Raw genomic sequence first — 23,721 nt, forward strand, 5'->3', positions numbered from 1 at the left:
GAATTATATGATCTCAACCTGTCTTCCTTAGGCAGCATATAATCATGCAATCTACTGGTTCCTTGTTTCTCTTCGTTTTTTTCCCCCAATACTTGTAATAAGTTTTCCACCTTGTCTAGACATTTCTGACATGCATTTCTTCATCTTCAGCAGCTGCAGCAGCTCTGCTCTTTCCACACCTAGGTCCAGCATCTCAGCAGCACCCAAGTCCTCGTTCCAGTGTCTCCTCTGCCAGCACTGGCCACACTGAGACCACAGATACTCCTACCCCCTCCCAGCCACATCTTTCGTCTCAACAAAGAGATTTTTATTTCTCATGTTTAACATTGGGACTGTTACCCCATTAGGGTGAAGGCTCTCTCTTAATGGGAGAATACCCACAATGACCAAAATGGGCCGTGTTTGACAATCGGTGGCTCTGGATGCTACAGTAATTGCTGTTAATAGGTAGGTATGATCAGAATTTTTCCATTGCAGTAGGATTTAACAGGAAAAGTAGGACTGCCACCTTTATTTCTATTTTAAGAACAAATGACAGTGTTTCCATCCAAAAACTCTTTGTATATGGAAAGATGGCTGTGATATTTCTCGGAAATTGTGGTTTGTCTGCCTTGCCTTTCCGTTGCCTCTCTCACCAGCCTACATCCCCTGTTGATACAGCACAGCTGAAGCTCTGTAAACCAGAGCCTCCCCACCATGGGAAGGGTGGAGACAATACAGCACCATGCTGTCTGACCGAAGGTTCCCCCAAAATTCCCACTGAGCACTACAGCAGTGTTTCAAGGTCCCATCAGAGGCCTGGACAGCATGCTACTGCTGGAAAAGCTCCGTTGTCTGTCAGCAAAAAGCCCTGTCTTCCCAACCCAGGTCTGAATGAGTCCAGTCGTTCAGGTAATGCTGAGGCAGAGGATAAGTATTGCTTGAGCCAGCAGGAATCTCCTCTCCCCTAGTTCACGCACAAGGGCAGAGAGAGCAGAACGCAAAATTATTTGCCATCGTGTATTGGAAAAGTGCAAACAAAGTTACCTTGGAATGGGATCGCATCCCTTCAGCTTTAGGTTTTTGCCAGCCACCTAGCAAATATGTTCCCTGGCATGAATGTTTGCTGAGAAAATAAATCACATTTTTAGGCCTTTGTACAAAGTAGCATTGAAGTATGTAGTGGTGAGTATTTACCTCTCCAGCCTGATCATCAGAACTGCCCTCATCCACTTGGAGATTAGAAACATACCAAGCAGCTGATGTGTCCAAACAGTGAAACTCTGAATCCAAGCAACAGAGCTGAAGATTGTGTTTACACACCCTGAACGTCCCAAGCACCTGCATCTCACAAAGCAACCACAAAACCCTGGGGCACTCCAGAAAGGAGGAAATAGCTTGAAACTGGGTTCAGTTGCGTCCACATTTCCTCACAGGCAACACATCCCACTCCCACCTCCACTGTACCTCAGCTACCCTTGCACAGCTGTGCCTGGCCCTGCAAAAAGCAGGGGGTTGCTCTTGTCTGGTCCACTCTAGGGGATGGGGTTCTCATAGCCCAAGGCCATGCGGTGAGTCAGACCTACCCTGTGTTTCCTCATCTAGCCAGCCACTGATACTTGCAACCCATTTACAAATTCACTGCAGCCTCCACCAGCAATATTATTAATAGTCCCAAACATTCAAAATACATACGCAAGAGACCTGAAAAAAATATTTTTTTTTGTAAATATGCTTTTGTTTCTCTTTATTTCCCTTTGAAATTTGACGCCTTCAAAGACTACATTTAGCAGGTTCTTTCAGCAACTGCATTGTACTTTGAACAAAAAGACAATCCCTTGATCCAGAACCTTTCAATGAAACTCAGTGTTACATTGCAACAGACTGCTGTAACCCTGATGCACAGTGCATTTGCAGCACTTTTGAAGAAATGAATCACTTCTCCATAATGAACTTCCACGCCTGTCACAGCACTTCAGGTGGCTCCAGCAGCATGCTCTGCTCTCTGAAGTCCGGAGAGGAGCACATCTGCCAGTCCTGAGTGCCAGGAGACCTGACCGCTTGACTCCTCCACTGACTCACTCACTGGGTCCTGATTAGTCACCAGAAATGATTTATTTTGCCCCCTGCAGAATGGCTCTGAGGGTTGCCCTCTCGGGGCAGAAGCGCTCTGACCCGTGGCTGAGACTGGCACCAAACACCACGCCAGCACTCCTGATGAGCAGCTCTGTTCTCACATCGGGGCCATGGCACAGCCACCAGCAAAGAAAACTCCCACAGTGCTGGGGGAAACCAGCTGAAGCCCCCCTCCTCGTTTAGATGTCCCAGGGAGCTCACAAAGCAGCAAAACACTGCAGTTTCTTGGTGCTCACCTCCCTTTTGACAAAGACCAGTTGGAATTGATTTTAAGGCCTGTTGGAGGATCTCCACCTTCTCCATTCTTTGGAAAAATTTCTGTGCAGCAGCCTCTGTTGAATTCCTCCCCTCTCATCCTGGGTTAAAAACCACTGGGCTGTATTCTGATTAACAGGACTTAGGAAAACTGGGCTCGTGTCTTAATTAGTCCCCAGCAACAGAACTGCATCCTTCCATGGAGCAAGGCAGGGGCTGTTCTGCGACGGAGGATGGAGGGAACTCACCAAAGCAGGACCCAGGAACTCCAGTGGTTTGAAACAACACATGGGTGAGACGAACGCAGGGAGAAGCCGGACTGGATGAATGAAGGAACGGAATAAACCGCAGCATGGTTTACCACGACCTGCTGCATACCCAGTGCTATCCATGACCAACAATCACCACTGCCAGCCCATCTGCAGTGTACCACTGCTGTACCATATGAAAGTGCTCTATTTTCCTAATAATGTTCTCTGTGAACGTTACTTCCTCAGCTGGCAGCTCCAATCTGCCAGAGCATTAATGAGAAACTAACGGAGAGTGCCAGGCTAATACAGAAGCAGTAATGAAGATTAATCTCTCCCCAGAGAGGATGACATGCCTTCTCAGAGACCTAGTGCACTGCAACAACATTTGGAGGGTCAAAATTAGGTCAGTGAAAGCTAATTAATAGCAAACCTCTCTTTTGTTCTTAATTATGGAGCAGTGCATAGGGATTTCAAATAAGTCACTTATTCCATTCTAGCCACCGCATTCCCAAGCCAGGACCTGTAAGCCATGTACCAATTTGATGGCACATCTGGGCAGTCTCTCAACGGGAAACTAACGGTGCCAGAGAGACTGGGGCTGCAACTATGGCAGCAATTCTTTTGAGTCTGTGCTTCAGAAGAGGGGTTGGATGAGCTTCTGCATGTACCCTGCATGAGGCAGGACCCTAATGAGTGACTCCTGTGCCTCAGGCCAGGCTGGGGTTCTTCTCTTCTCTCCACAACAAGCTCCTGGCCCCCTCCAGCAGCCTCTGGAGTTGGTTTTCCCACAACACAACTTCCTACTGTATCATTTCTTGCCAAAGGATGCTGTGGTTGCTAGAATCATATGTATGGCCTTAACAAGTCTGCCAGAGAGAGTCTTCATAAAGGGCTGCTACATGCACTTATGTTACTACTGGCCTGGAAAGTTCCCCAAGGCAGAAGCAACACAACAAGACCACGCAACACCAGAGAGCCTTGCTGTTTGGGAACAGTTCAGAGTTCCCAAGCATGCTGCTGACTTCCACCGTGGCCTTATGTCATTTCAGTCCCCTCACCTTGAGTCCTTGCCCAACACATGAAGGCACTCTGGTAGCTGAGGCTACGGCATCCCAGGTAGCACTACCATCTTTGGTGCTCGTGTGTCCACAGTGCCTCAAGACACAGCTGCAGCAACAGCTGTCACAGGTTTGGTGAGGATGTGTCCATTCTTCTTTCATCTCCCCTGGGTAAACCCATAGGAAACAAACAAACAACAAAAAAAACCACCAGCAAATAACTCCCCTGGGCCGTCTCTGTGCTGGAGAAAGCACCAAGTTTCATTGCTGTAGATGAGCCATAAAGCAGTGAGCACTTAGAATTCCTGTCTTGCCTGGCCAGAGCCCAAATGGAAGCAAATCCTCTGCAGGCAGGACAGTCCTGCCAGCTCCACGATCCCACTGAAGGAAAACATGCTGGGTCTAAAGAAAATCAATGACTTTGCACATGTCTTTGCAAGGCTGTATTCAGAGAGGTGACTGGCACTGAAATTGCCCTACTTACCACAAAAGCAGTGACAGTGCCACTGCTGCAGCAGGGGACAGACTGACTCCAGGCCTTGTTTCAAATCTTGTTTTCTAATTGGAGCAGGCTGTGCTGCCAGCAAGAAAACAGGATCCTTTACGAGATCAGACCTACACGTCTCCCACCATGCTTTCAAAGGTGAGCCAACAGCTCCACAGCAGCATTTAACTCTTGCCCAGCTGACATCCACAGCACCAGTCCATGCATTCTCCCCAGGAAGAAAGGAGCGGGGGGAAAATTCAGTGGGCTGCAAAGATGTGCAGTGGCTGCTGCAGTCAGGGACACAGCAGCATGTTCTGCAGAGAGGTGCTGGAAACATCAGTGTCTGGGTGAGCACTTCCAATATGCAGCCCGCCTTTGAGAAATGTCGGGCAACTTTACCGCGAGCTAAACAAGAGAAACTTGGCATGCCAGCGGAGCAAAGGGAAGCCGTCCTAATTCTGTCTGAACCCTCGCATGGGACTAATTGCCTGCCCAGCATTTTAAGCTGGGCAGTGCCGTTTCTCACACATGTAGATGTCCTCTCCAAGCGGTGTTGGCAAAGGCTCTGGAACAGAGCTGCCACCTCTTCCGACTCACACCCCCTGATGAAGAGGGCAATAGCAGGACCTGCTTCAGGCTGCAGGTCTCGGTCTGGAGGCGCCCTGTCCCTCCTGAAGGAGCATGCTGCCCAGGCACCCGCTGGAAACGCTGCTCCCTCAGCATCCGAATAAAATCCCTTGTGTATTCTGCTAAGGCGAGCATTGAAAGGAAGGTAGGATGTACCCACCGCCCACTGACGGCAGAAGGACTTAGGCACCTAATTCTGCTAAGCTCCTTTGAAAGCCCTGAATTTCAACACTCAAAGGTCTGCTCTAATTAGCCAAATAATTGCCCATGTCACGTCTGTGCTCTTAAACGATTGGCAGTAGAGCTAACTTGCACTGATTCACCTTATTCTGACTCACAGTCATTTATTTGCACTATTTCCAGCACTGGGAGTTGAAATAATGATACATGTTTTCCATACATTCACAAGAGAATTCATAAACTGCCAAGAATACATGACTTCATGTCCAGCTGTGCCAGGCTCTCCTAGCTTCTTGACAAAATAAAACCAACCAGACCTAAGGTGTGCTTAAGTTTGGGGAAATATTAATGCAGGGAAACCATCTTTTTCCCCATTTTTAAGTCAAATTCCATCACTGTGAGAGCTTTGAAGGCTGTCAGGCTCAAAGACAAAGCCTTTCCTCTACTACAGCATCAGCCCTTCTTGCCTGATCTTGGCTGGTGCCTCCACACTTTGCAGGAGTGGCCCCTCTGAGGGCTGAAAGCGCCCTCCTGGCTCCACGGTGCTTTTCTAGTTCTGACTTTTGCGTTATAATTGCCCAGCAGCTGGTGCCAGCTATGATAAAGACACTGTCCCCCAGCACGCAGCCCCACACTGCTCTCAGCAGGGACAATACAAGCCATCTCCAGCTATGGCACAAGCCTCTGAGCCCTTCACATCTATTCCCTCCAGTATTGTCCAAACTTCACCCCAGGGGCCTAACCTCCCATAGCCCATGGAGGTTTACTTTTCCTCAACATTTTCATCCTTCCAGTGGGACACTCGACTAAATAAAAAGCATCGGGGGACTGATTTCAGCCTTCTAAATTCAATCATCAACTAAGGCTTATTTCTGGAATCATGTTAAGCAGAGGAAGGACCTCTCATCTGTCAACATCAGGTGCATGACCCCAAGGCTGCTGAAATTACACGAGGACAGTGCACTGAATACAAGGTACGGGTACACTAGCAAATTAGGCTACCTTTAAAGTAAACCATCTCTCCCAAGACACATCACATCACTTCTGACCACTTCAAGAGATGAACTAACGGAGATAAAACCACTAACTTAATTCTCAAGCCAGAGCAGTGCCAAAAAGCCCCTTGATTTAGCTGAACACAGAGTGAGGGAAGCTGCTCACAGGGCCTGACTCTGAATCACGCTCCAGAATCTGAATCACTTGGTTTCAGCTCAGCCAGCAGCTCCAGCTGAAAGCAACATGACCGTAACTCCCTGTGTGTAGTTCCCCCAGGGAAATGCAAAACCACCTTGCAGCCGTCCCGCAAAAGAGGAACCGAGAGCGCCCCGGGCACTGTGTGGCATGGCGGGGAGCAGCGGGGTGCTGCACGAGCAAGCTATCCCATGACAGCTCCACCTCCATCTCCCACTGATCTCCCGTTTTCTCTAGTCATTACAAGCACAGCAAGCAGTGATGGTCAGGCCTGCGAGCAGAAGGGAAATTATTTCAAGTGGCCAAGGACACGGGAAGGGCACTGAAGACGAGCCATGCCAGGGTGGAACGATCCGTCGGAGACACGTACGGTTTTCAGCAGCACGTGCAGGCAGTGGTGGTGCAGGAGTATGGGAGCACCTCCTGACTGACTTTGAGCCAGTGCCCTCAGATCCATTCCTTAATATCAGTTCGCTCTGCCGTTTCAAAGAGGAATGCAACCTGGCCACATTCATGTAGGCCAACCCCGTTCAGTGAGGGTCTGTGGGGCCACCCCACCAAGGATCTCGTGAATCTCACCCTGCAACGAGTCCCCTGCTTTAAAAAAGGGGAGGCGCTAACTAGACCGCTTCTGTGACCCACTTACACACAGAGACTCAGCTCCTCTAAAACCAGGACAATTAGCGAACTTAATTGCAGTGACTTTGCAAACAGCCTTTTGTCATGATAAGCACTGAGCGCTAAGACAGGATCAATGAACCCAAGGCAAAGTTGCCGCTGCCGCCTGTCCTCGCTGGCTGTCACGTAACCAGGGAGACCGGCGCCGTGGTGGGACGAAGGCGCATCTGGCAGCCGTCCGCAATGCTCACCAAGCCCCACGGCGCAGGGCCGTTTCTGTCTCCCTGCCACCTCGCGCAGGGATGTGGCTCACAGCCAGACGTGACAACCTGATTGTGGGGAGATGCCCTGAGTCCCCACAGTTCTCCACTCGGTGCTGCAATAACAAAACCCAGCCACTGCTGCGTTCCTCTGGTGGGTGTACAAATCGTATCACTTCTCTCCAAGTCGAGAGAGCAATCCCAGGTGACACCAGCCGCAGACTGAAGCTCGGACTCTCCCTCCGTGCTGCCAGCGGCCCAGGGCAAAGCTTCCTGGCAGGCAAACTGGTGCCACAAACTGAACTCCCAGTGTCAGGTTTGCCAAGCAGGGGGAGACTGGTTGTATGCTTCGAGGTAAAGCTGCTGCTTAAGCACTTGCTCCTCTGCAGTGAATACAGTTTAGAGGTAATTTCTCAAAAAAGTCTCAGTGGCTGGAGTATACCGGTCTTCCTGCCGCTCGCCAGAGCTCAGGCTAAGGCAGTCACTAGAAAATTCTCTCCAGGTGGCTTTAACTCTGCCTCCCTTTCGTCAGCTTTCTAGTGGTCATTACAGCAGATCTAGGAGGGGAAATGAACGTTTGTAAGATGCACAATTGAATAGAATATGTAACAACAAGCAAAGTGGGAGGATAAGTATTAAACTGATTAAAAGCTATGCAAGCAGAACAGAATTAAAAATAAATGAAACTCAGCTACAAGCCTCATGAACAATTGCTTTTAACCAAATTTACACATTCCTCTCCATAATCTGTGATCTATGCACCAACCTTTTGTGTGGGCAAAGAGGCCACAAGAGGCCAAATGCACTGGTTGGTAGTGCTCTCTCCCCTTTGTTGGCTTGCATTAGCTTTTTGTTCTCCACGTGCTACCATCTCCCAGCTTTGAAGTCCTATTCATTCTGGGAGAACACAGCACCTCCTGGCCAGGCCACAGCTGATGCCCTTTTAGGCACAAAAGCCACTGTTTAGCACAAATGATTTTGAATGCAAAAGCAGGCCCTTAAAAAACAAACATACAAGCAAACAAAGCAAAACAAAAAAAACAAACCAAGGTACCAGACTGCGTAATGGATATTAGCCATGTTCCTAAGTGTCTTGCTGAATCAAGGCCATGGCCTATTGATTAGAGACAATGTATTAACAATGCAATTTTCTCAGAAATGATGATTGAGCCTACATGTAGGCTGAGCTTATCCAGCAAGTACAGCAACGCAGACTGCCGCGGGAGTTACCAGCAGCCTGGGGACGGTCACACCAGCAGCACATGACTTCCCCCGCTCCCCAGGACTGCTTGCACACCTTTATGTGCTGCATGAGTCCTTGGACTCGCCAGCACCCTGTCCTGCCAGAGGCGATTCTGAGCAGTGAAAATTGCTGCTAATTGCACATGGGCTGTCATTCAGGAGGTGTGCTGTGCAGAGGTTTATAGCTGTGCCTAATCATACAGGTATCTAAATGAGAGGTAATTAATAGAAATTAATTAGCAAGTGTTAATCAAGTAAAATCAATTAGCAAATGCTATAATAACAGCTGTATGGTAGGATTGCAAAGGATAGACTATTCAAGACCCAGACTAATGCTCCAGTGTCATTCCCAGTATCTGTATTTAGCACCACCCCGTCTCGATGTTCAGGGCCAGTTCCCTACACGGGGAAAAGCTGGAGTGCCGGTTCAGCGCCTGCCAAGCACTGGGGCACAGCTCAGCCCTTGCTGTTATGCTCAGCTGCCGACAGAAGACACAGCTACAAGCGTAAGACGTGGTACCTTTCCCTACGGTACTTCGCTGTGTGGTCCACATCCCTGCCCAACCCCAGCAAGTGCTGATAGCCCGAATATTCAGACCCCATCTCATTTATCCTGAGCACCACCAGGTGCTCCTAACAGGGTCTGTGGTTACTTCATCTCCCAAGGTGCAAGCTTGTGCTCACAGCACCTTGAAAATGTAGCCAAAGTGGCTTAGAAGATCAGTTCCCAGTTCTGGGGAATGGAAGTTCTGATGGTGGTGGCTCACTCCTCTTGCGCAAGCCGAGGAAGCTGGAGCCTGCAGTGCAAGTAAGGAAAAGTATTAGTGCCATATTGTGCTGTAAATGCTGAGGCAGGGGAATACCCACAGACTGTCGATTCAGTGTTGCATTGGCAAGAGCTGTTTTTATTGACATCTGCTGTTTTCTTCGCTTCATAAGGAAACAGAAAAGAGGAGATGTTCGAAAACAGGATCCAGGTCAGGTCCCGGAAAGCTACACTCGGTGTCAGTGGGTATGCAGGCCCTGAAGTACCTGGGCCATATTCTGCTGCCATTTGCAGACCCTACCCATGGGACAGCAACCTCGGCCAGTTTCCACAAGGTCTGGATTGCACCAGAAATTAACCCACAAGAGCTGGGCAGGCATGGCATGCCAAAACCAGTGCCCTTCTCAGAAGCAATCAGCTTCTCCATTCATAGCCCAGAGGCTGCCCTGAATTAAAGCTGGTTCATGCCCAGCAGCGATGTCCAGGCCACTCGGAAGTTAATGATGCAGAAGAGCAGCAGGGCGTAACTGCTATGAAAGGGGAGAATGTGCTTCTAGCTTTTCCATCATAGTTAATCATTAAAGCCTTTCATGGTCACAGAAGGTGCTGGCTTCCTTACAAGCTCCCCTTATCAGCCATAATTATTTCCTGATCTGCTTTCGCCTAACTACCTGGCAGACTTATGCACAACACCCTTGAATCACCTGACTGCATTTATTGCCCTATATTCCAGGCCAAATGGGCCTCTGCTGTGTCAGCTGCAATATTTACAGCATGTTATTTCTCCCAGCCCATGCCCAAACATAAAAGCTGTTCTGCCCCCTGCCTTCCCTTTATACCATCCCTCTTCCCATGACAAAGCAAAACAGAGCAGTAAGCTAAATATCTCAGAACTCCTTCTTATCTTCTCCACAGAAGCAGAACAGCCCCTCTTGCATAAATCCCAAGAGAGTTCTGCTGCCCTCCCCCTAATTCCATTTCACTCTAAGTTTGTAATCATTTTAATTCTACAGATATTGTCTAGACACCTAAATTAATGCATTTCTATTTACACTCCTTCCCTTTTTTCTTTTTTGTTTTCTGACAAAGCCTAGCTCACCTCCATAGAGGAGAGAGACATAAATCCAAGTGATAGACCTTGAAACCTCACCCTTGAAGCGTGTTATTTTCATGTCAGAGCCAGCGGGGCTGGGACTCAGCTTCCTACTGAGTGCAGTCCAGAGTTACCAACTTAACTCTTATTGAATAAAAATTGATAGAGTAAGCCTGACAAGCACAGCAGGTTGAACAGATGAAGTCAAATCCTGAGGTCCTATATGAGTGGAGCCAGTGGAAATTTCCAAGAGCAGAAGAGGGCTAGTACTTGGATTAGTAAGAACAACATAGTAAAAAAAATCAAGAACTGGAGATCCAGTCCCCATGGCAGCTGTGATCGACTGGCAGAAATTCTGCTCTCTGTGAGGCAGAAGAAGCCGTCCCATCTACAGGTACTATGAACCTATACATGTACATACACACATACTGTACAACACCTGCTTGAGCTACCAACAAGAGTTTTCTATTCAAATGTACACAAAGGGGACAGAGGTCTCCAGACAGGGAGCAGAGGAGTCAAGAACTGGGAACATGGCATTTCATGATCAAATTCATCTTCTCAGAGAGACAGCAACATCTACAAAAAGGAATAAAAATGCAGTGAAGGGAGATTTTGTTTTCACTGCTTAGGCTTGTGAAAACACTGTTTTAGGGAAATTCAAAACCACGAAGTGAGCAGGGGATGTACATGGAATAACCCCAAGGCCAGATTGCACTGCTGTTGCTTAACCTTGGTGTCTGATACATGGTTGACTCTGCTTGCAGGCAACACCAAGGTCATTGTGAAATACCTGTAATCAACAATTCAAACCAATGCTTCCTCTTTCTTTCTAGCAAAGTATTCATGTAAAACTGCCAGTAATTCAGAGAGGTCTCAGATACAACCAAGAATTTGGAAATGCTCTGCTGCTCTGCTCATCTTTTCTTGCTCACTGCAGTCAGGTCACTTCCAAGGCAGACCAAATGAATGTGCACCACAGGGACACTGGGCATGCTCTGCAAGTACAGATAATACACGGGCAAGCATAAAATAAGAACTCACAGAAGTGTCTACCCACACGTGCATTTCTCTGCTTTGTGAGCATACCATGCTTCTTTCTGCTCTCACAGTCATCTATCATTTTGCCTGTAGCCACTGCAGGACGTGCTTTTAAAATGCCAGCTCAAGGCTCAGGATGAAGGCACACAGGATCCCTGAAAATATTACAGAAAGGCTGGCTAGAGGAAAAGATGGTGAAGCTTTGCCACCACTAAAAGAAGATGCGCCTACGTCATGATTCCTGTGCGGGGTCTCATCACCCACTCTTAGAAAGCACAGGCAATATGCAGAGAAGAACAGCTTAACCAGTGATTCCGCATACTGCACAGCTTCTGTCTCCATGTGGGAGGATGCCTCAGCTCAGAAAAGAGATGGCAGGGGGAGGTGACAGAGGTCTGTAGAGACACAAATAGTGGTAAGGTGATTAAAGTGTTCATGGCACAAGAGCCAGAACCACTGCACTTACCAGGTCCACTAAAATTCACCAAGATGCTGATGCCAGTTGTTGGGTGGATGCACTTGAGGTTATGCCAAGGGAAGGACCATGCTACCTATGGTTTCTCTCTTATATTTCCCCCAGGTATGTGTTAGTGGTCGCAGTCAAGAGAAGGTGAAGGAGGGCTTTGGCTAGAGTCAGTACAGGTCTCACTAGTGGGGCATAAGGTGAGAGCTTATATGGGAAAACAAGCTGTCTCCCACCCAGAGCAATACCCAGTCACGTAGCTCTTGGAAACTGCCCTTTTGATTTCTTGCAACATTCCATTTCAGACCCTCATCCTGTTGCCTTCTTTCAGCTCTTTTTAGCATTAAATATACACCCTGATTTTAAATGACAGTGAAATATGCTGAAATAACAGCCTTGTAGCATGCTGTCAGCTGTCTGTCCACAAATAATCACACTCCCTTCGCTGCTGCCTGTGTGCCCTGGCCCTTAACTAAAGAGGCCTCTTCCAGAGCTCAGTGCTCAGCCCCCCTGCCAAGACAGCCAGCAGTGGCAATTACAGAAGTCTCTCACTGTGTCGTGATGTCCCATCCACGGGGCACTCAAGCCCCACTGCTCCTGCAGACCCACCAGGGTGGTGGAATCGCTGTGGAGCAGAACCAGGCTCGCTTGTCCATGCGCAACACATCTCACACTTCTGTTAGGATGACCCCACAGCTTGACCTAACAATTGAATTACAAGATGCCTACTGTAGTCAGCAGCCATGAAAATTATTAGCAACATTCTTTCCATTTTTAATGCTGTTTGAGAGATTTTAATCAAATCTGATGGTGGGCAAAGTAGCCAGTGAAGAAATTACACAGGAGGGAGGGAGTGTATCACCTGCCCTACAGCTGTGCCTTGTGTCACTGCTCCCAAACATCTGCTACAAGAGTAGCTTGAACAACCTTCTAGAGGGAAACTTGGCACAACCAGACCACGCAGGGCAAGCTGCAGCCACAGTATTTTGAGCTGTACCATTCCTTTTTTCAAGTTCACCCACCGGCTGATTGACATGTTGGTGGATGGTGTTGAACTTTCTCCCCACAGGTCCAAAAAGGATGCTATTTCCTTGTCTTTCACTGAATTCCTGTGTGTAATCCCTCCTGAAGATGGATTTAGGACCCTGGCACATACCTGTATCTTCTTGTTCAGGCCTTAGTGATCTGTTGCTGGGGCATGTTCCTAATGCTGCAGGTCCTGGTTCACTGCAGGCGTAGGTGGGAGCTTTCTGGCTTTCGCCAGCTTAGCAGCAGTGCCTGCGAGCCCCGGGGCACAGCCATCAATCTTCATCTTGCCCATCCGCTCAGCCTTGTTTAACCACACGGAAGGAGGCAAGGGACTGTTTCCTGCCTTACGAGAAATGTCTCACAAAACTGGAAAAAAGCTTATTGTTATTTTTCTGAAGGGGAATTTGTTTTCCCAGGTAAGCTTTCATTCCTAAAATCCCTGTGAAACACACATACAATTCCCCAAGAAATCTCACCTCGGGCGATGGGGTAGAGGTGTCGGAAGAGCGGTGCTTTGGTTAGCAAAACATGATCATTTTGCTTGGTTCCCCCTTCAGAAAAAAAGAAGAAAAAAAAAAAAGAAAAGAGCCCTAAAATGTTCAGATAGAAATAGCTGCTTGTGGGACACACGTACCTGCCAAAAACCCCCAGCTTCCATTAGAAAAAAAAAAAATAACACAAAACTTCTGAGTTTCTTTCTGATCTGAACTTAGCCCAGAGACTGGGCTGGTGACTGAACCAGACCCCAGCGCATCCCACGGGGCAGTGCAAACCGCTGCCTTTTGCTCACACACGTGCCCCAAGATGCCTTCCAGGTGCTCCCACACCCGCTGCGCCCCGATCTAAGCCGGCAGGTCCGCTCCCTCCCCATCGCCAGCACAGACAGATGCCACCAGTCGCATCCATTCCCTGTGGCACAGTCAATCTGACAGCTCTGCCTCCTGACGGCTCTTGAAGCGAGCAGCTCAGTTGGCAACTGGGGAGCAGCGTCAAACTCTATTATGAGATAGAGGTGTATGTATCTGCCTTTAACTGCACATTTTTGGGTCTGGTCTTCAGGTCTGATTTCCCCATGCCTATCTCTGTCTCACTGCAAAATAAACAGCAGCACCCTTACTATCAGCCAAGTATAAGAGCTTATGTGCAAAGCCCCTTGCCTCCTGCTCCCAGACCAGAGCACTGGAAGGCAAAAACAGAAAAACAAACAGCATTAACATGATTTATCTTTTGTACAGGGGCTCCTCCCTCTCTTTCAAGACCACACGTTTCAATAATGAGAAACAGGGCATTCCCAACCCTCATGCACAATCCCTCTTTTATTTCCTGCGCAGTAAGGAGCAAAGACATGAGACTTTCCCAACCGCTTCCCACAAGAACTGTCTCTGGCTTTGACTTTGATAATCCAGCCTGACTGATCTTCCTCTGGCGGTGGCACTGGCGTCAGCAGCCACAGTGATGGATGGGCTTTACAGCTTGAATGGCCTTTGGGACAGCTGGTGGAAGATAAGTGCCTAAAGCCCTCGATTTATGCCTCCTCAAGTTCCTAAGCCATAGGATGTTCATAGATGCCTTTTCCCTTTACTGTTAGCTTTGAAACAGGAGCAAAACAATGAGGGTGAAACTCTCAAGTCACTGTGTTACATCCATTGCTAGAGGAAAGTGAATTATGTGACCAGGAGGAAAGTGGTGGTAGCTGCACAATTTTTCTACCGTCCCAATATCCTGATGCCATCAGCTCGTATGCTGTGGGATTTCTGTTTGTGTGTTTTTTCTGTTTTCTTTTTTTTTTTTTTTTTTTTAAGTTTCTCCTCTTGGTCTGAATTTTTATTCCATGCCTCCTAGATCAGGTGCAACAGGAGTGAATGCTGTTGCCTACTGGTAGAAAATGAAGGTAGGAGACATGGGAAGATCAATAGGTGAGCAGCCAAACAAGACAAAACATTGACCTAGACTTTGTGCGTCCTGGCAAGATGTACAGTACTGACTTTACTTGTCAGATGCCAGAGACACCTCCCTTGCCAGGTTCCAATTCCAGCTAAACTCATATTATGCTAAGCCTTTCCGAAGTTACCTCCATCACAAGAGCATCTGTGATCACTGAGGCAATAAAACAATGGCTGAAACTTTAAATGAAGTCAGACTGACAGGTCCCATTAAGATGCTCATCAAAAGCTACTAAAAACACACTGATTTACGCTTACCAGCAGGAAGGTTTTGTTACAGGCAGTTACATTTTTCTTACTCAGTTTTCAGAGTTGCTTTTGTAGAGGTTTCACTGTTTAAGTATTTAAAGCTTATTGAATGCTCAAACAAAATTCATGACCAAATTACTGCAAATAAATGTAAATGCATTTCAGCAGACGCAGACAGCTAGCTGGGCACATGCTCCTAACCAATGGCAAAGATCGAGCGATCCAAGTTTCAGAGCCATGCACATGCACAGACAGGAGGAAGCAGCAAACTTTTGCCAGGGTTGAGCTGAACATCCAAACACCTTTCAAAGCTGAAAATCAGAATAAAATTGTTCATTTTGTTCTTTCATGCTGACACAGACCTACAGCCGTTTCCAGGGCAGGGTCTGAGAGGCTGCTTCTAGACATCTCATTTTGATAAAAATCTAATTTGTCCTAAACACCTTGGAGTTCAACACCCCAGGAGACCTCCGAGCACAAGCATACAGCAAAACTACATTGTGTTTCAAGACCTGAGAAACGCTGAGACTGACATGCAGTTGTGTTTTATCAAGGAATGTGACATTCAAACTGCTTTCTCATTATAAAAACAGCAGGGCTAAGTTTTGAGGAAGAAGCCAGTTTTGTCTTTCTTTGTACTTGAGGACTTTCCCAACCACCACACAACCACAGAGAAAACAGATGTATCCAGGGTGAATGTGGGTAAAGAGTGACTCAGGATGTCTGAGGGAGCATCAAGTGCGAACAAGAGCTTTGAGATGAGGTAGTGCCTGCCTCGAAGTGAAACAGCACTGGCAGCTGCGTGGTGTGTCAGAGGGCAGTCACCCTGTTCCTTCAAAGGTGATCCTTCCTGGAGATCAGACCGATGAAAGTGGCACCTGCCTCAGAAGGGATCTGCAGCCATTCCCTCCCAGCTCATAAGGGCTGTGCTCCATGTGTGGTCTTGTTACGTGCCCAGGTGCCTGTGGGAGTTGTTTGATTTCAACATTCTGGGAATTGGAAGGAAAGGCCTCCAAGATACTGAGTTCAAATGAACTGTGAGAAAACTAGTGGCCAAACAGAGCAGAAAATCTCTGCTGGTGCTCCTGCTAGGGGAAGGGCTGACAAAGCGAGCTCTCCCTAGACACTGCAGAACTCCGAGAAGGATGTTAGAAAGCAGATCTGACTCCTGCTGCTGCTTGTCAAACTGCTCATTTCTTCCTCTGTTACCGATTCTGCTGGGCTTTGGAGCCCAAAATCTATCAGCATTCAAAGGGGACTTTTCCTCCTCGTCTCCTAAAGTGCCTGAAACCTTCTCAAGTCAGTTTGTTTCTGTAAGTTCTTTCAGACTCCTAGACAGCTCTCATTTTGGCGGCCCTTTGGAGGCAGGCCTGGAGCACACCCAGCTAACGACACATTTCCCTGCCATACAGGGGGATCTGATCCAAGGCCTGACTGTGCAGGAAGCTGATCCCCAGTTTCAATCGGCCTTCAGAACAACTCATGTCTCCGCTATCTGTGAGAGAAATTCTTAAATGTTTGCTCAGAGTGAGTAGCAGCCGATGCTCTTAATCATCATGGAGAGGAAAGGGAGGGATGGAAAAATGCCCGCCTGCCAGCGCTCTTACCAAGGCTTCAGGATGAGACCTTTTCTCGGGGGGGAGCTGGTTCTCTGCTCTGTTCTTTTGAAGCATCCTGGCCTCAGATGCCATTGAAAGCAAGGTACTGGGAGTCTTAGTGGGCAAGTTATTATGGTATTCCCCCCCCAGACAGCTACAAAAAATGCAGAAAAGCCAACTGAGAATCCCTCCCATATATTTTTGAAATGACCCTGAGACTGGAAGTACTGAAGCAGCCTAACAGTAGGACAGACTATCAGCACAGTATCAAAGGCTGTGAAACAGAAGTTCCCCAGATTTTCCGTCCTCCCTTGTTCAAAGACCCCTCCTCCATCAAAGCTCAAACCCTCCTAGGACCAGCAGATCATGTGAGAGGCATCAGAGGATTATTAATTTGAAAGAAATGGGTGGAAAGTGTGTCAAGCACGCCCAATCTTTGAACTGGGTACTTTAGAAGATCATTGCAAAATAAAAGACAACTATACATTCATTTTCCTTTAGAAAGAGCATATTGCACAAAGCCACAAAAGTTACATGACCTTCATGTGAAGGAGAACAGAAGGACCAATCTTCACTCATTGTAAAATGACTTGGAAAGGCAACAAAGCGATGCCAGTTTTCACCAGCTGAAGATACGACCAAATGTCTGCGGTACGCTGAAAACTATAAGGCCTATTCATTGTGAATGCTTCTGAGCATATGTTAATCAGTGAGAAATTTCTTTCCAGAGATAATTATGGAACAAATATAAGTCCATGAATTTGGCCTATTATGAAGACTGTGCCTTCCTCCAAGGCATGGAGTGGAGAGTGGGATCTATTAATATCATCAGGCTGCAGACGAGCTTGCAGTTTCAGAGTTGCTTCTGTCTGGCAGCTTGCAGTTACCTTCAGTATCATCTTTACTGTGTCCTCTCCAAATCCCTGCCTGGAGACAGACCAACTTTTTCCCATTGACATGGACTGGTCCAACAGCAGTGAACAACACGAGAGGGATCCATGCCTTGGCCCCATTCTGGCAACATGTGGGAGAGAGACACAATCAATACCTCTGACCTGAAGCTTGCCATGAACGTGTCCTTAAAGGATAAAAACAATGGCCATCAGCTTAGCAGCCATGGCACAGTCAGGACTGTGTTTAGGTTCATTTCCCTCTAAAACTGAAACTAGATGCTCTGTATTTTCTACAGCAACACAGAGACCTGAAAGGAGAACCTACTTTCTGAAGAAAATCCCTGCTGCTCCTGCTGTGTAGCGGATGGCAAATAAATGGAGCACATCAGTGCCATCCCAGTCTGTATCACTAGCATCTCAAAACCACTCCAGAAAAGGTGTCAACACCACTGAGGTCTAATCCAGCATCTACCATCTAAGACTCTTACAGGACTTTTGAACTGTGGAGATGTAATCCTAAAGCTACAACAGAGACATCTGTTTTTTCAGCCATCTACCTGAGACAATTTAGAGCTAAGACTTCCAAACAGTCCTTATGACAACCATAAGCAAGATGCACATATGAAATCATCTAATGCTTTGCCAAAACAAAAATCTACATGAATGCTAGCTAGATCCTTTATTTGCCCAGGAAAAACTCCTGGCAAGACAGTAATGCTGACCTAGTCCAATACATTGCACCTGAGATAATTCTGATTCCTTCTAGTTTTGATAAGGAAATTGTAAGCAAGGAGATACTTTGTAGAATCATGCACACACACTTAGCAAGGGATAGTCACAACATTAAAAGGAAAAAGATTTAAAGATTTTTCGTTTCATATAATACAAGTGACTAGTACAATTCCTCACACAAAATGAGCTGTAGTGAAGGCTTTCCAGCCCTAATTCTCAGCAGTGAAAGGTGACCAGTGCTCTGGGGCCCTCAGCACAAGACAGACACAGACCTGTTGGAGCAGGTCCAGAGTCCAACCCAAGCCATTCTACAGTTGTATGGCCAAGGCAGGATGCTGTACTACACAGACCCAATCAAAAGAGCACTTCAAAATAGCATTTTATTTTCCTGAAACGGAATGAACATCTTATGCAGAAGTCTGGCTTACTTCATGGCAAAGATCTTTGTCTGTTTGAGAAAGTCAGCTCTTAACAGGCTGACCTTCAAGAGAAAGGCTGCTCTGCTGTTAGGGAGCTGACATAACACTTGCTATGCTCTGAGGTACAAGAGCACGCGTCTCTCCATATGCCTGACCTCTGCTCACCTCCTTCACTCTGGCCTTCCTGACTGGATTCTGTAACCCTCTATTTTCACTGCAAATCCCTCAAATATTTTCTGTGTATGCAGCTCTTGATGAGAATTTCCTGCTGAAGCACCGCCACCAATGAGTTGTTAGTGCAGGCATCTTGCCTTATTACTCTGGAGTATGGCTTTGTGGATTAAAGGAAGCTGCTTACCCGGGCTTACCTACTAGCATAGGTGTGATGTCCCGAGGCGTACAAGCACCACATCTTCATATCTGCACCAACAGTGAGCAGCTACCAGATTTGGATGGCATGGAATCAGATGTCCTTCAGATCCTTTCTTTGTTCCCAAAGGTTCACAAGATGAGAGACCTAAAACACAAGATAGAGAAAAAAATTTAAAAGGTGTGCTAACTGATGTTTGCACACATACACACACACAAATTACCCATTTATTTTGTTATGGCCTAATTTTCAGTCTTTGGCAACAGTTTCCATAACGAAAGGGAGCAGCCTGTAGAGTGAGTCACACTGTTATAACACCCTGGCACTTTCCACAGGGGTTGGCAGCGAGCAGCCATCATGGTGGCACCATGTTCCCTGGGATCTGCTGGCCAGTCCGTCTGGTTGCCACTTTCAGGCAGGCAGGCTGGCGCTGGCACAGGCTGTGGAGGGGCTCGTACAGTAACTGACAGTGCTCCTCGAAAAGAAAAACTCTGAAAGGGTTTCTAGATGCAGGGAGGACTTCCATAAAAAAACATTTTAACAAGTTCTCCATGAAAAGACAACTTCTAGGTGTGCACTGCTCCAGTTTAGATCAGTGTTATGATGCTATTAAAATGGAAGAAAACAGGTATCTTTTCTGTATGAGTTCAGCAGGAATGGAGGCAAAGCCCGTGTACCCCCTTGCCCCATCCACCCAGGAGAAGATGAGCCCCCAAGTCCAACACTCGTGTTGACTCCAGCTTTGCGTCTGCCCATTTCCGCAGGCTCCACAGGAGTCATTCTTCATTTATTCTTTCTTTTGTCTTTAGTTCACAAGTTTATTAGCAGCAGACTGAAAGAAGAAAAGGGCCTATTAAAAAAAAAGCAGGGGTTAAGCCCCTTCTTCTCTTAGCCTCAGCTTCATCTAGAAGAATTCACAGGACACCAACCTATAGTTAACACACTCCCCACCCCCAAGTCCCGACCCTAACACCTGCGCAAGAGCACTGGCTGCTGCATACAACTTGACTCAACCTGTGCTGACCACGGGATGCCAACAGCCAGGTACCGTCACCCACGAGCCCACCTCAGTGGCCAGAGAGTACCCAAGGGAGTGACTTATTGGCACTGCAGTGTATCCGCAGTCCCAAACGTTTGCTCTTTTAGGGCAGGAAGACCAATTCCCAGCTAGTGACGTGAGAAAGATGTGAAGGCAGGAGTGCTCTGTAAAACAAAGGCAGACGACAGACACCCGAGGAGCCGTAGAGTACAGATCTGGCTACTGGCTACATCTGGCTACCGGTGACACTAGCCAGAACATCCTTAGGTTAAATATGTAAAAAGCCCTCCTTAAGGAAGAGTGCCCAAATCAGAAGAACGGGACAGAGTTTAGAGGAGTTGAACCTTTGTACCTTTGAAGCCATGGGGTTCATTCAAAGCAGCGAGGAGTTGAACTTAGATGTCTCTAAAGTAGAAGCAAGGAGAAAGCTTGGCTGGGTGGGCGCCTACCATGCTTGCACCCCAAGCCTCACTCAAAAGGGACTGAGCAGATCCAGGAACACCCTTGTAAAGCTGCTGTATGTTTCTTCCTCACCGCTCATCCAGAATTGCATCAGCTGGAGAGCAGATTTCTGCCTGCATGTGAAAAATGTGCATCCGGGTCCATCAGGTCAGCTCTCCCCAAAACACACTTTCTTTCACCTACCCTACAAAAGGCCCAGTTGCACGGCACGTCTGCTTTAGAGCTCTCTCTACAGAAATCAAATCAACAGCAACAAGCACCACCACAGCCCTGTGACAGCCTCAGTGCCCCCAGTGCACCCATCCTTTAGAAGCTCCCAGCCCATCTCACACCCATGGCTGGCCTCTCTGCTCACCTCTTCCTAAATTGCCTCACCCTGAAAGCAACCTGGCGTGTTTGGAAATCACAACAGAAAAAGAAGCTAGGTCACAGGCATGAAAGGACGGGGGAAAAAAAAAAAAAAAAAGGAAAAAGGGAAATTTGGAACAGAGCAATCTTCTGCTCTCCATTTGTGTCATGTTCTCACACACAGCCCCCGCATCAACGCAGGCAGAGCGCCGCGACCGTGCGCTGCTGAACGAGAACGGGGCTAAGTCTGTAACGCAGCGCTCTGCTGCCAGCCCCTTCCCCATCTCGCCTGCCTTGCTTCTCCGCACAGCCTGATTGGGGCAGGGGCTCTGACGCCCACCATAATTCAGCCCAAGTTTTATTAGGCCCCCCAGGAACTGTCATAAACTCAATGAATAATGGATGCGTTGCTTAACTGAGACTATGAACCAGCTTGTAAAGAATTCACTAAAAGTCACTTCAATTGCAATTCACTGAAATTCTCACACTGCAAAAAGGAATGTGACATCCACGAGTATCATTAGCAGCTTGGCCCGGTCATGCCTGAGCCCCTGGTTTCTCCAAGTCAACAGAACTCTGAGCACGAGCGAAAATGACAGGATCCAACCTAGGGCATTAGCATCTTCCTTCCTCATTAGGTCACTGAAAACTCTCTGCGCTCCCTGAAGTCTCACTATTTGCAAAATCGCTCCAAGCAAATGCTTTGGATGGGCGGGAGTGCTGTGCACACATTAAACAACTGCATTCCCAGGTGGCCATGGAGAAGGCCCGTGCTCGGAGCTGACACGGCTATGTATGGCACGGGGAGAGGGCTGTGCCCTGCTTCTGTTTTCTCACAGTCCCTGAACAGAAGGCCAGTATGGAGGCAGAAGTACCAAATCACTTCTGCTAGGCAAATACTTTAAAAATGTTATTTCCGACACAGTCATCACTGAAAAGTGCCAAGGAAATGGGGTCTTCAAATGCAGCAGTCCCCACAGAGAATCTGTCCAAGACAATACAGGCAATACTTTGAGCCTTTTTTTTTTTAATGAATAACATTCAGTAATCCAACAGTCAGAAATTAATCATCACACAGATATTAGGCCACTCTGTTGAAATAAGATGATTATTAAAGACTAAACAATAAAGCTGCCTTCATATGGACAGGGCTTGCCTTCCTATCTACTTTCAGGTTAATATTGAAGTAAAACTTGTTCCAGATTAGACAGTAGTGTACCTACCTCTTTAAGCACCAGACTGATCTAGAAAAGAGAATGGAGCAGAACTGTGCCCTGACTTAGGTGTTGCAAGCCCCAGGCAATATACTCGATTCCTTCCCTGTTTCTGAACACAGCTCTGCCATCACGCCTCCTGTCTGACAACACGCATGTCTTTTGGAGTCCCACAGCAGGACGATGGGCTGCTCAGCATGAGCAAAGGCCATGTGAGCTATCTCTTACTCCTCTTCCCAGCCGATCTCCAAACAGCGTTTTGTTGCTAACAAACAGATTGTGACTCACTGAGACATTCAAAATTACATTCCTGTAATTTTCATTTTTACTTCGCTCACTCAAATCCAGCCTGTTGTGGCTTGCCCAACTTCTGTTTGGCAAATACTCCCTAGCTGGCCTCGTGTGTGTCTGAACATCAGTTCAAAAGGAGATCTAGCCAGGACAGGGTTAGAATAGACCAGTTTCCACACACAGACAAAAAGCAAACTGAAGAAGTCTAAATTAAGCAAATTCTCGGGTCTTCCCAATACCAGTGCATCTGTCCCCCAAAAAATAAAAAGCAAGAGCTCAAGCCAGCAAGGACAACCGCAGAGCCCAAGCCAAAGAGCAGGCAGTGTGAGACTTCCCAGAAAACATGCCACTGATCTTCACATTGTGGTGTTGGCAGGCCAGGGTGACATCACCGCATCGATGCGGTACCAAAAGCAGCCCATGTAGTTACTCTCTGAGCTGTGCAGTCACTGTGTTCATTATTTTGGCCCCTTGTATGAGCATCCTATTGCTATGGCTTTAACTGCTGTCATACCAGAGAGCTGCCTTTCACACTAGCCAACTAACCCGCATCAGAGAAGCAGCAACGTTACCGCCTGGAGGCTCCTTTGAATTCCATCTGTGTCTAGATTACCGTCTGTGCAGCCCCAGAGTGCCTGGCCGTGCCTGCACCAGCATCCTGCCAAAAGCTGGGTGAAATCCTGTCTCTGCCCAGCCAGGGACCAGGCAGAAGCCACCCAGCAGGATGCCTGAGCAGGGTTGGCACCGACCACATAACAAGCTCTAACTTAACTTTCCAGATTGTATTCCAAATCTTGTGATATTTACACTCTCAGAACACCAGTTGATCACTCAGGAGGATGCCACGGGGCCAGGAGTGTCTTCCCCAACATGCAGACTTGCTTCAGCACAGCAGAATGGGAAGACAGGCATTTCTGGGGCTGGTTAGGGCTAATACACTGCTAAGGTAAGTCAATATTTTGCCTGGTGTCAACTTCACAATCCATTCAATCATTGATCACAATATTTGAATTTGGCTTTTAAAGATGTTTGTGAAGAAACCCACTTCTGTTGTTTTACATTTACAGGGAGGTTTAAAGACTACATTGTTCTTAGAACATACCTAAGATGTTTTATTAATTCTTCCCTCCCAGGTGATTACAGGGCTCTACCCAAAGCAATGTTTGTGCTCCATTATCACGATGGACGTACACAAGCTTTCCCAGCTTCACTCAGTAGCTTTCACTGAGCAGTGCAATGAAAGAAAAGACAACATATTTCACCTTTCCTGTGGTAACAGCCATCCTAACTATCATTTTTGAGCTGACAGGACTGTCTGGAGCCAGGCATCCATTGCTGTTTCCTCATCAGCCTGACTCTGGTTCCAAGCAGCCCTTCAGAAACTCAACTACCCAGCTACATGCTCAGATTTCCTCTCCCACTCCAAGCTCTCCCAACCATGTAGATGCCCCAGGAGAGGTAATAGAGCCTTACTGAAGGATCACAGC

The 23,721-nt window shown here is 47.4% G+C and overlaps 1 long non-coding RNA gene across 2 annotated transcripts in view; it reads right to left on the reverse strand.

Annotated features, from left to right (window-relative positions):
* Nucleotides 1-23,721, reverse strand: part of LOC118248280 (uncharacterized) — a 280,200-nt gene that overhangs the window by 157,421 nt on the left and 99,058 nt on the right. For both annotated transcript variants that reach the window (XR_007708708.1, XR_004778707.2), the window contains one exon: nucleotides 18,879-19,027. This is a non-coding gene — a long non-coding RNA (uncharacterized LOC118248280). The remainder of the gene's footprint in view (nucleotides 1-18,878; nucleotides 19,028-23,721) is intronic.

Source organism: Cygnus atratus, chromosome 10, assembly GCF_013377495.2.
Source record: "Cygnus atratus isolate AKBS03 ecotype Queensland, Australia chromosome 10, CAtr_DNAZoo_HiC_assembly, whole genome shotgun sequence".
NCBI lineage: Eukaryota > Metazoa > Chordata > Aves > Anseriformes > Anatidae > Cygnus > Cygnus atratus.